This window comes from Nanorana parkeri, unplaced genomic scaffold (genome assembly GCF_000935625.1).
Source record: "Nanorana parkeri isolate BGI_ZX_2015 unplaced genomic scaffold, ASM93562v1 scaffold56, whole genome shotgun sequence".
In the NCBI taxonomy this organism is placed as follows: domain Eukaryota; kingdom Metazoa; phylum Chordata; class Amphibia; order Anura; family Dicroglossidae; genus Nanorana; species Nanorana parkeri.
In genome coordinates, this window is record NW_017306324.1 from 2,274,418 (window position 1) to 2,287,135 (window position 12,718).

The 12,718-nt window shown below is 48.1% G+C and overlaps 1 long non-coding RNA gene across 1 annotated transcript; it reads right to left on the bottom strand.

Moving 5' to 3' along the window:
* Positions 1–1,809: 1,809 nt before the first annotated feature.
* Positions 1,810–6,692, bottom strand: LOC108804400. The gene is made up of 3 exons (XR_001942360.1): positions 6,557–6,692; positions 5,153–5,215; positions 1,810–1,847 (listed from the first exon to the last, which is right to left on the bottom strand). It is a non-coding gene; the product is annotated as an uncharacterized LOC108804400 (long non-coding RNA).
* Between the last annotated feature and the right edge of the window lie 6,026 nt (positions 6,693–12,718).

Genomic DNA, 12,718 nt, shown 5'->3' on the forward strand with positions numbered 1-12,718 from the left:
AGGTCTATTTCACCCAGACAAGTAAGCTCTTACCTTAAAACATAGGCTGGGGTCTCTGTCAATGTCGTAAACGTAATAGTTCTGGAATAAAATAATTCAACATGAAACAATTGCTTTCAGCACTTTGGGACAACGGACGTTCAATTTAAATGGAATAAAACACATTGGGGGGAATTTATCAAAACTGGAGCAGGTGAAATCTGGAGCAGATGTGCACGGCAACCAATCAGCTTCCATCTCTCCTTTTCAAATCTCAACTGAGCAAACTGAAGAGAGATGCTGATTGGTTGTCCTTCGTAACTGCTCCAGTTTTGTTTAATTCTCCCGATTGTTTCATATGGCAAAATACCTTGTTGTACTAATTCTAGATTTGTGTCCCAATGGTGTGCAGGGAGAACTCCCATCAGCACCCAAGATGTCAGTAAAAAAAAAAGTGTGTGTGTGGGGGGTGAGGTCAAGGTAATTCTTATTGATGGGAATAATAAGTAAAGCTGGGCAAACAAACTATTTTTCTCAGCGCATAATGATTGCTACCAGAGCCATAGCTAGCTCCTTTTGCACCCCCAGGCAAGAACAGAAAATTGTGCCCCCACCCAACAGATGTGTGATGTCACCCGACGCTGCGCGCGAACAGGAAGTGATGTAAAGTACTTCTTCTTCATTCATAACTGGGGACACATAGTACTATCTTTTAGATGGTAAGCCCTCAGGGGCAGGGCCCTCCTTACCATCTTGTCTTGAATTGTATTGTAATTGTAATGTCTTCCTTATATTGTAAAGCGCTGCGCAAACTGTCAGCGCTATATAAATCCTGTATAATAATAATGTGTCCCCAGTTATTTACAAACATTGGAGTGATCAGCTATCACTCCAGTGTTTGCTCTGCATAGAGGATTGGTAAATATCACTGATATTTACCGATCCTCCCGCTCCCCATCCTGAACGCTGAAGCGAGGGGGGGAGTGCTGTCACTTCAGGATGGCCGAGCGGTGAGGAGAGAGCCGCCGGTTGAAGCACTTCATTTCTCATTGGATCCCTGCTGCCTCTGCTTATCAGGCGGGGGGAGAGCAGTGGGGATCCGAGTAGAAGCTGTAGCCTGTGCCGTCCCTTTTCTCCCCGATGAGCCGCAGCTGTGTTGGACGCCTGGCTCCCCTGTTTCCATAGCGCCCTGTGCTCGCCATGGGAACAGGGGCTGAGGGGCACAGCCAGGCCTGTCCAGGCTGTGCCCCCTCTTAGCTGCACCTGAGGTGAGTGCCTCACTCGCCCCATGGTAGCTACAGCCCTGATTGCTACACATAAGGAACAATGCTCGCACAATGCTCCATAGACACACTTGGACTGTCAATCATTTACGCGCAATCCTACTGTCCAAATGCATGTCTACTACTGGCTGATCCAAAACATGCTGCTTGGCTTTCCTGAGTAGTTATGTTGATGTGTAAGTTGACAGGAGAGGTCCAAACGTCCCATATTAATGTTACCCACCCTGAACTTACCATATTATCTTCACCTTCAATTGTGGCTTCCGGGACCGTCACACAGCTTCCATTTTGCTTTCTGCAGAGTGAAACGCTGGGGCTTATCTTGCATGGGCTGTCATAGTGAACTGTCATGGTGTTGATGCGAAACGTTATCTCCTTTGCAGACACCCTCAGCAGATCTGGAACATCTGTTGAAAGATCAGTTTATTTAACATGGGAGGGAACATGAAATCACATACAGAGCATTAAAATGGTGAATATCCCTGTTAGTCACAAGCAAGGCACAAGGCATCACTTACAGGGCTCTGGGTGCTCTTTAAAGGGACACTCTTGATTTCGTCTACTATTTTCTCGGGCATAAAATACCTGTTAAAAAAAAAAAAATAGACACAATTAAAATAAAATTACAGAAAATCAAATGAGGAAATAGGTCTATACACACAAATAGATGGAGCTTCTCTAGCAGGATTACAGCGTGCACCATAAGCTTCGTGCCCCTGAAGAAGTCCTCTGTGATGTAACGTGTAGAGCAGCTTCAGCTCATATATGTTCACTAGTTTTGTAGGTGCAGTTTACCCCCTTTGTTTAGTAAATACTTTTTGTGATGGATTACACTATGTGCAACTGTGTTTCTTCTTTGTGAGATACTTGAAGAGGTTATAAGCCCTGGTTCACACCTAGGCATTTTTTAGCAGTTTGAAAAGCGCTTTTAACTGCCCAACACAAGCAATTCCATGATTTTCATTGGCCCTGGTTCACACCTGAGCAGAAAAACGCTAGATGCCTGAAAAGATGCAGGAGTTTCTTTGGCCAGTTAAAAGTGCTTTTTCTCCCCATAGACTTCATTGGAAATGCCCAAAAATGCGTAACAGAAGCATGTTGCACGTTTTTCGTGAGCGTTTTTGCGCGTTTAAAAGCGCGTTCTTCTATTGCCGACAATGGCTTATGAGCTATCCAATCAAAATGCGCGACTTCATTTACACATGTTAAAACGCGCACACAGGGGCGTCCCGAGGCTGGGTGTCACCCCGCCGAGACATCACTGCGCATGCGCGTGACTTCACCACGCGTGTGCGCGATGACGTCATCGCGCACACGCAGCAGTATTCTTGTACCTGCCGGCGGCCATCTTGGCGATGGACACCGGCAGAGAGAGGAGGGGACAGTCACCCGGTGGGATAAGGTATGCCGCCGGGTCCCCTCCTCTCTCCTGATACGGTCCCACTTTTCAGAGGGGGGTGACACCAGTGGCGGAACTACCAGGGTCGCAGAGGTCGCGGCCGCGACCGGGCCCTGGAGTTCGGCCACTTGGAGGGGGCCCAGGACAGGAGGAAGGGGCCACTGGTGACCGCTGATTACAGACACCAAAATGCCAAAATGACTGTGAGTCATTGAGTCATTTTGGAATCACCCCTCCAATGGTGTCACCCGGGTGCAGGCCGCACCCCCCTTGTGACGCCACTGCGTGCACACAAATGTGCACAACGCGCATAAACGGTGCCGGTTAGGTGTGAACCAGGGCTCAAAGAGTGGAGCAACAATAACTCTCAGCAGGGGCGTCGCTAGCCTGTTCCAGGTCTGAGGTGGTGGGGGGTGAGGGTCGCTGGTGGCACATGCTAATGACAAGTGGAAGGCATGACGCCAGCCAGGGCGTCCCGCTTGGCTCCTGGCAACCGGTGACATCACTGGCCAGAGTGTCCTAGGTTGCTGGATAGATGTGTATGACCCTTACACATCTACCCGCCTGACTCTTAGCAACCTGGGACGCTCTGGTGGGAAAGGGGGCAGCAGGCACATTGCAAACATTGAGCAACAGATTGGACAAAGAGATGCCACCTGAGGCAACAGGCTCAGGCTGCCTCATTATAAGGACGAAATAGAAAAAATGGTACATGCATGAATCTATAGCCAGCCTTTATAGCAGGGCGCACATTGGGAAGGCTTACAACAATACAAAACACAGAAATTCCCCAGCCTCAACCTGCCAGCCAGCCTGCAACCAAACAAGTAGCCCTGTCAAAATAAGGGACCCTGACGCTAAGAACTTATTCCTTCATAGGAAGACGAGCATGCTTGCCTTTTGAACAATATTTTACTTAAAGGATAAGTTCGCCTTTTTGCACAAAAAAAAAGGTGAACTTACAACACCCACCTGATGCACTCAGCTGTTGTAATCACCATCTCCCAACACCCGTGCTAGTTGGTGTATAGGTCCAGGCACTTTAAAGGTGCCCATACACTGTACGATTCTCGTACGAGAATCGCGGGAAATCCAGCGATCGTACGAGAATCGTGCAGTGTATGGAAGGCGTGCGACCGTTTCTACTGTACGGTCGCACGTCTTCCATCGAACAAGCAGGCTGGAAAACCCGCCGGGAATCGTACGATTCTTGGCGAGTGAGTGGCCTGCTGGTTCGACAACTGACGAACGGGCCAGTGTGCGCACGCTCACAATGCCCGTTTGCCGTCCTTGCAAGCCCGCCCCTCAGTGCAGTCATCGCAAGCCCGCCCCTCAAGTACGATCTGCCTGTCCAAGATGGGCAGATCGTACGTTTTTTTAAGTACTTTACAACCATCGCAAGAATGGCCACCTTAAATCATCACTGCATAGCCCTGGAGGCTGTGCAGCAACATAATGTTTGCAATGGCGAGTGGTCAGAGGTCAATGCGGCATGTAACCACACTGAGAATCACTACTGAGCCTTCTTTCTTCGAGAAGAATCATCATCAGCCAGCGTGGTCACGTCATGGTGATTATGGCAGCTAAGCGCAGCAGGGGCCCAGGGGGTAGGGGGTGGGAAAGGTGTTGCCAGTTAGTTTACATTTTGATTTTTGGGGGAAAAGGTGAACTTATCCTTTGACTGAAATATTTTAGAAAGGTCAGCCTTGTCCCCCTATAAAAGGTTAGTTATCGCTACATATTACGCTCTTATATTTCTTCCTGTATTCCCCAAAAACTGAAAAAATTGAACTTATCCTTCAACTAAAATAATTTAGGAAGGTCAACCTTGACCCCCCTATAAGGGTTTAGTAATCCTCATAGTTATCATTGCACCATGATCTTATAACTCAATATCTCCCAAAAAATGAAAAAGGTGAGTTCAAGTTCATCTGAGTGTGGGGTGTCACCTAGAGCATGTGCACAAAATGTTCATATTGTCTGGACACTTTTTGACCACGTTTTATGGACTTTATTTACAGTTTTAGTGGAAGAAGATACACAAAGGTGAATGTTTGAGCTGAAATATTCACCAAGAGACAGTTTGCAGTTTATTTTCTTTATAATTCACATTTGTTATTTACAATATGTTTATAAATCACTGCTGAGCTTACTATATGTATAATTTGGGTTGGCTATCTATTAATTTGGGGTGTTGGCAGCTTAGCTTTTATAGGGTTAACTAAGAGCGCAGAAGTTTGCTTTTGAGGTTAACAAGGCTATTCTAGGAGGTTAGGTGAGTTGTAAGGACGCCCTTCGTCACTTCACTACCAGCTGGCAGTCCACGGTGAACACTATGAGAAGCGGATTGCTGGGTCTGTTTTGCCAGATTGCCGGCACAAGAAGTGCGCAATCAACAGAGGCAATAATCTTTGTGATATAATACGTAGACTGATTGTACAATAACCCAAAACAGCAATAAGCAAGTGTATTCTGCAGGAACTGTGCTCACCTCAATACATAAACAGGGAAGTAGAGTGTCGTATGATAAGGAGACATTGTGCGAAGAATTGAACTGCAAAACAAACAGTAAAAAGGTTAATGGTAAGGCGCACCTCTAAAATGGGAGCAAAAACCCACACAGCTACACATACACACATCACGAAGTTCATTTTTGGCTTCAATGAAGGGAGCCTCGGGCAGCATTTTCAGCTGCCCTATTACTCTTAAACTGACCCTGTCACTAAGGGTCCAAACTCAACTAAGTCCACCGTGAAAAAGATGATGCTTAACTTTCCAGTACCCTGTGTATTTAAATTCCACCATATTGCTGAACCCTGGCTAATGCAAGTATCCACACCACCGGGTGAGTTGGTTACCTGCTCCCCAACCGCTTGCCACGGCTCCTCCTGCCAGAACATATGTCCTGTAGCGATGTACTGTAGACCCCTAATGTCTCCTCTGTACTCAACCGTAGAGACTCCATGATCTGCTCCTAACCAGGGCCTGGGTTTGACAGCCCTGAACCCTGGAAGCGCTCAGAGCTAAGCACTTTCGGGTTCACCTACTGCAGAGGAGTTTGGGGATTACTGACAGCAACAGCAGTAAAAGCTTCTTATATGCACCTTTTCTGCTCTGGTTGTGACTTACACAGGGCTGAGAACTCTATCCTCCCCCATGTGGCACAGGGTGGATCTTTTTGCATTTTAGGAGTCAACAGATGGCGAGCTTAGTTATAAATCAGGGGTACCATTTGGTATAAAACAAGAGGATTTCCATATTCATAGTTAGTATCTGTGGGTTGTGTTGATAGCACCCATCATGTGAAGAATGCACAGGTCTGATGTTGATTATTTTTGTATAGTACAGGGATAGGCAGCCTCGGCACTCCAGCTGTTGTGGAACCAGGGGCGTCCTGAGGCCGGGTGTCTCCCGGAGCGGTTACTGGGTGACACCCCGCTGTGACGTCATCGCGCATGCACGGCGATCTTATTGATACCTGCCGGCGGCCATCTTGGTGATGGACCCCGGCAGAGAGAGGAGGGGACAGTCACCCGGCGGGATAAGGTGTGCCGCCGGGTGCCCTCCTCTCTCCCGAAACTGTCGGGCGCTTGGTCAATGACCTAGTGCCCGAATTTTCAGAGGGGGGTGACCCTCCGTTGGTGTCACCCAGGTGCAGGCCGCACCCCCCGCATTCCCCTTGTGGCGCCACTGTGTGGAACTACAAGTCCCATGGGGAGATGCAAGACGCTGACAGCCATGGCCATGACTCCCTGGTCGCACAAACATGATGGATTTGTAGTTCACCACAGCTGGACTGCCGAGGTTGCCTGCCCCTGGAACAGTATATCCCTTGAAGTGGTCCTTTCCACAAGTGGATCAAGTCGCCCTGTCTGGGAAGAAGTTGTGTTCTCACCAGCTGCTTGTTACTGTGCTCCAGATCCTCACAGGCATTGAGCTGGTAGCACAGGCGTGCATAGGCATTTTGGCTGTCGGGCATGGACACCACAATCCTCTTCTCCTCCGGGAAGTGCTGATAATGGAAATGCAGAGCTGTTTGGGGGACAGGAAATGAGAAGAGTAAACAGCGTGATCATCATGCCCTATAGATCTGACCTGGGGACATTTTATATGATAACATTTAATATGCGCTGCTTCTCCGCTGAGCTTGCTGGGTGCTACACTGTGCATGGCGGGTTGTACAATCAGTGCAGGGTTATTCCAGCAGCTGTTTTATACTTTGCACAGAGTTGTCCCTCTTGTGGCAGCCAGCAACATTTTAAAAAGCAATGATAGCTAGGACAGCACAGCACAGTGAGACATAAGGATAGCTAGGACGGCACAGCACAGTGAGATGTAAGGATAGCTAGGACAGCACAGCACAGTGAGACATAAGGATAGCTAGGACAGCACAGCACAGTGAGATGTAAGGATAGCTAGGACAGCACAGCACAGTGAGATGTACGGATAGCTAGGACAGCACAGCAAAGTGAGACGTAAGGATAGCTAGGACGGCACAGCACAGCACAGTGAGACATAAGGATATATAGGACAGCACAGCACAGTGAGACGTAAGGATAGCTAGGACGGCACAGCACAGCACAGTGAGACATAAGGATAGCTAGGATGGCACAGCGAAGAGAGACGTAATGATAGCTAGGACAGCACAGCACAGTGAGATGTAAGGATAGCTAGGACGGCACAGCACAGTGAGATGTAAGGATAGCTAGGACAGCACAGCACAGTGAGATGTAAGGATAGCTAGGACGGCACAGCACAGTCACATGTAAGGATAGCTAAGACAGCACAGCACAGTGAGATGTAAGGATAGCTAGGACAGCACAGCACAGTGAGATGTAAGGATAGCTAGGACAGCACGGCACAATGAGATGTAAGGATAGCTAGGGCAGCACGGCACAGTGAGATGTAAGGATAGCTAGGACAGCACAGTGAAGAATTGTGCCAAAGAGCACAGACAGGTCACACAGTAAATATGTTACAGCAATGTGAATGAAGGCAAGCATGTGACCCTCACCTTCGTTGTAGTCCGGGATAGATACTTCTTTTGTTATATTAATGCCATAATGTGGGATGGTTAACAGGGACACAGATATTCTCTGCCTGGGTTCAACGAACCAACAATAGTACTGTAACCGCCACTACAAGTAGAAAACAGAGTGTTTGGGTTAATAATGGATGTGGACTTATCAGGAGATCATATAAACACAAATTCTGGTCAAAAACCTCAAATCAATATCACTGGATCACGGCCTACAATATTTTCTTTAAGTGGCATTTGTGCTGTTTTATACTTGTTATCAGGGAAATGTGAAATACAGCCGATGAATGTTTTGTAATGACTCCTTGTAGCCACCAGATGGAGCTTTGTTCCAGCTCTATGGAGGCTCCCCCCTCACAGACTATTTGCTACTAAGAGACAGCTGAATGATTCAGTGGACGTGCACACACCACTCCCCCCCCCCCCCCTCCCCCCCACGCGGCGCGCCCACGCCGCACCCCCCCCCCCCCCCTTTCCCCCAGCAGAGACAGGTCTCAGAGACAGAAAGAATGCTTGTGTTGACATCATTGACCTTATATGGTGAGTGTCATTGACCTAATATAGCCATGTATCCATATAAGGTCATATGACATCACTACATCCCACCCCTTTTCAAATATGCAGGTGCGGGCAGGGTATTACCCAGCTGCAGCTGATTGGGAGGCAGCGGAAGGAGCTTCCTTTCATGTTTGGAGGATCTCAGGTTCAGGCTGATTTCGATCTGCACCTGAGTTGTCACCAGACATGAAGGAGAATCTCCCCAATAGAGAGACAGATAATACAAAACACTGGCAGAGGCTCTAACACTTCTCCAGTGTACCCAAAACATAAAAAAAGAGCTGCCCCAATCACTTGTATGTTGAGCGCAAGTGTGCGCCTCCCCTCCACTGCTGTCTATCCAAGGCTCTGCTGTGCCCCGTGCGGGCCAGGACCGGCACGGTGGCTCTTTGAACTCATATCAGAGCAAACATCCTCCTGCTGATCTCCCCTCCGATCTCTGAATGTGGAAGTGATGTGTATTACATTACTATCATTTATCTGGCTTCTGTAGCCGGAGAGAAGCTGGTGAAGCAGATCTGTACTTCATCAACTTCTTTGGGGGGTCCCTAGGTGATATTAGATGTCTAATAGACCCCTGATGTTTCCGTAAAGAGGACCTGTCACTGTATGAAACTATCATACGTCGGCTCAATAGATTGGGAAGTGAGTGAACACATACCGTTGCTCGCTCACTTCTCAATCATGTCCCTGCAGAGAGCTGTGACTATCAGTCACGGCTCCCCGCAGGGACTCTCCCCCTCCCCGCTCCGATCCTCCAGCGCTGACTAGCGGAATGGACGGGGGAGGGGCGGGCACAGCTGGCTCTGCCTCTAGATAGGCAGAGCCAGCTGTCACTCATGCAGCTGGGTGGATCTCGACAGTAATGTCCGGATCTGTCCCGACTGCGGTGGTCTCAGTATACCGCGTGCTGTAGCTCGCTATATACTGAGCTTTGGGTCACAGGAGGAGGTTAGTATATGTCCTCCCGTGACGCTTAAGAGAACTATGGGTGAAAACACTTACCCCATAGTTCTCTTTTAAGATTTGAAAATGAAAGAGAGAAGCTGATTGGTTGCCATGCACATCTGCTCCAGCTTCTGTCTGCTCCAGTTCTGATAAATTCCCTTCCATGTGTCCCCCCAAAAATTATATAAAAGTAATTTCAGTACAGCGTTGCATGACGGAATGAATGTCAAAGTACCGCAGAGCGGAATACTGAAAAATGGCCGAGACAGGAAGGGGGTTTAACACCCCGGTCAGCAAGTGGTTAAATATCCCAGCATGCCCTGCTGTTCTGCAGCAGATGGAAGCTGCACGTGCTTTTTGTATGACGCAGATGTAGATTGTTACTCACCAAATCCCCGACCGTGGAAGATTTCCTTTTTAAAATGCTAATTGAATGAAACTTGTTGTTGCTGAGTTCAAGAAGCCGTATGTCAAATCCGCGGAACTTGGGGAGCCCTGCAAACAAAACACGGGGAATGCAGCGGCTTATTTTTTTAATGGAATTTTACAGAAAAGAAAAACTTACAAAAGAAAATATGCAAAATGTTTTTTCTTAACTCAATACAATTTAGTTTAATAAAGCATTAGAGCTCGTTAGACAATTACCATGTCATTGTTTTTTTCCATAACATACCGATTTCACCTTTTTTATTTTTTCTCTATTTTAGTCCCGCTTATCTCCTGCAGCCTCTTTCAGTCACTTCCTGTCTACATGCACTCACTCCAGGGTCAGCTGCACATCATTGCTCTGGACCGGCTTCCTCATAGTGACAACAGTGGGCCATACTGTGCAATATGTGTCGGCATGGACACTTGCAGTCTCCAGTAGGAATGCATATGATAGTGTGACAACACAAGAGAACTGGGAGGCAGTTGTCACCCCATAACAAGAAGAACCTGAACAAAGTCCTTCATGACAGGATCACCAAGAACCATTTTAATGAATGCTGCAGATTGAAAATGACTTTAGAAATGGCATTAAAGGACTTGTAAAATCCCAGCACATGCTCTCCTGTTATAACATCAAACATAAAAACCTTTTATGTAGTGAGCGCTGCCTTCCGTCTGCCTAAAGCTTTCAAGAACTTGCTGGATACCCAGTGTGCTTTGCATCTCTCTCCCTGCTGCTTGACATGATGCAATCTCTATTTGTTAAGACTACATATCCCATCATGCATTGCTTCCAGCAAGCAATGATAATGTTACATTGACCAGATGTTGTTGTGTTGTAATTCAGAAGGCAGGCTCTGTGAGAGTGGTGACGAGAGAGAGAGAGAGAGAGAGAGAGAGAGAGAGAGAGAGGAGAGAGAGAGAGGAGAGAGAGAGAAGAGTGGAGAGAGAGAGAAGAGTGGAGAGAGAGAGAGAGAAGAGGGGAGAGAGAGAGAGAGAAGAGGGGAGAGAGAGAAAGAGTGGAGAGAGAGAGGAGAGAGAGAGAGAGAGTGGAGAGAGAGAGAAGAGTGGAGAGAGAGAGAAGAGTGGAGAGAGAGAGAGAAGAGGGGAGAGAGAGAGAGAAGAGGGGAGAGAGAGAGAGAGAGAAGAGGGGAGAGAGAGAAAGAGTGGAGAGAGAGAGGAGAGAGAGAGAGAGAGTGGAGAGAGAGAGAAGAGTGGAGAGAGAGAGAGAAGAGTGGAGAGAGAGAGAGAAGAGGGGAGAGAGAGAGAGAGAGAGAAAGAGTGGAGAGAGAGAGAAAGAGTGGAGAGAGAGAGAAGAGTGGAGAGAGAGAGAGAAGAGAGGAGAGAGAGAGAGAAGAGAGGAGAGAGAGAGAGAAGAGAGGAGAGAGAGAGAGAAGAGAGGAGAGAGAGAGAGAAGAGAGGAGAGAGAGAGAGAAGAGAGGAGAGAGAGAGAGAAGAGAGGAGAGAGAGAGAGAAGAGAGGAGAGAGAGAGAGAAGAGAGGAGAGAGAGAGAGAAGAGAGGAGAGAGAGAGAGAAGAGAGGAGAGAGAGAGAGAAGAGAGGAGAGAGAGAGAGAAGAGAGGAGAGAGAGAGAGAAGAGAGGAGAGAGAGAGAGAAGAGAGGAGAGAGAGAGAGAAGAGAGGAGAGAGAGAGAGAAGAGAGGAGAGAGAGAGAGAAGAGAGGAGAGAGAGAGAGAAGAGAGGAGAGAGAGAGAGAAGAGAGGAGAGAGAGAGAGAAGAGAGGAGAGAGAGAGAGAAGAGAGGAGAGAGAGAGAGAAGAGAGGAGAGAGAGAGAGAAGAGAGGAGAGAGAGAGAGAAGAGAGGAGAGAGAGAGAGAAGAGAGGAGAGAGAGAGAGAAGAGAGGAGAGAGAGAGAGAAGAGAGGAGAGAGAGAGAGAAGAGAGGAGAGAGAGAGAGAAGAGAGGAGAGAGAGAGAGAAGAGAGGAGAGAGAGAGAGAAGAGAGGAGAGAGAGAGAGAAGAGAGGAGAGAGAGAGAGAAGAGAGGAGAGAGAGAGAGAAGAGAGGAGAGAGAGAGAGAAGAGAGGAGAGAGAGAGAGAAGAGAGGAGAGAGAGAGAGAAGAGAGGAGAGAGAGAGAGAAGAGAGGAGAGAGAGAGAGAAGAGAGGAGAGAGAGAGAGAAGAGAGGAGAGAGAGAGAGAAGAGAGGAGAGAGAGAGAGAAGAGAGGAGAGAGAGAGAGAAGAGAGGAGAGAGAGAGAGAAGAGAGGAGAGAGAGAGAGAAGAGAGGAGAGAGAGAGAGAAGAGAGGAGAGAGAGAGAGAAGAGAGGAGAGAGAGAGAGAAGAGAGGAGAGAGAGAGAGAAGAGAGGAGAGAGAGAGAGAAGAGAGGAGAGAGAGAGAGAAGAGAGGAGAGAGAGAGAGAAGAGAGGAGAGAGAGAGAGAAGAGAGGAGAGAGAGAGAGAAGAGAGGAGAGAGAGAGAGAAGAGAGGAGAGAGAGAGAGAAGAGAGGAGAGAGAGAGAGAAGAGAGGAGAGAGAGAGAGAAGAGAGGAGAGAGAGAGAGAAGAGAGGAGAGAGAGAGAGAAGAGAGGAGAGAGAGAGAGAAGAGAGGAGAGAGAGAGAGAAGAGAGGAGAGAGAGAGAGAAGAGAGGAGAGAGAGAGAGAAGAGAGGAGAGAGAGAGAGAAGAGAGGAGAGAGAGAGAGAAGAGAGGAGAGAGAGAGAGAAGAGAGGAGAGAGAGAGAGAAGAGAGGAGAGAGAGAGAGAAGAGAGGAGAGAGAGAGAGAAGAGAGGAGAGAGAGAGAGAAGAGAGGAGAGAGAGAGAGAAGAGAGGAGAGAGAGAGAGAAGAGAGGAGAGAGAGAGAGAAGAGGGGAGAGAGAGAGAAGAGTGGAGAGAGAGAGAAAGAAAGAGTGGAGAGAGAGAGAAGAGTGAAGAGAGAGAGAGAAGAGTGGAGAGAGAGAGAAGAGTGAAGAGAGAGAGAGAAGAGTGGAGAGAGAGAGAAGAGTGAAGAGAGAGAGAGAAGAGGGGAGAGAGAGAGGAGAGTGGAGAGAGAGAGAGAAGAGTGGAGAGAGAGAGAAGAGTGGAGAGAGAGAGAAGAGTGGAGAGAGAGAGAGAAGAGGGGAGAGAGAGAGAGA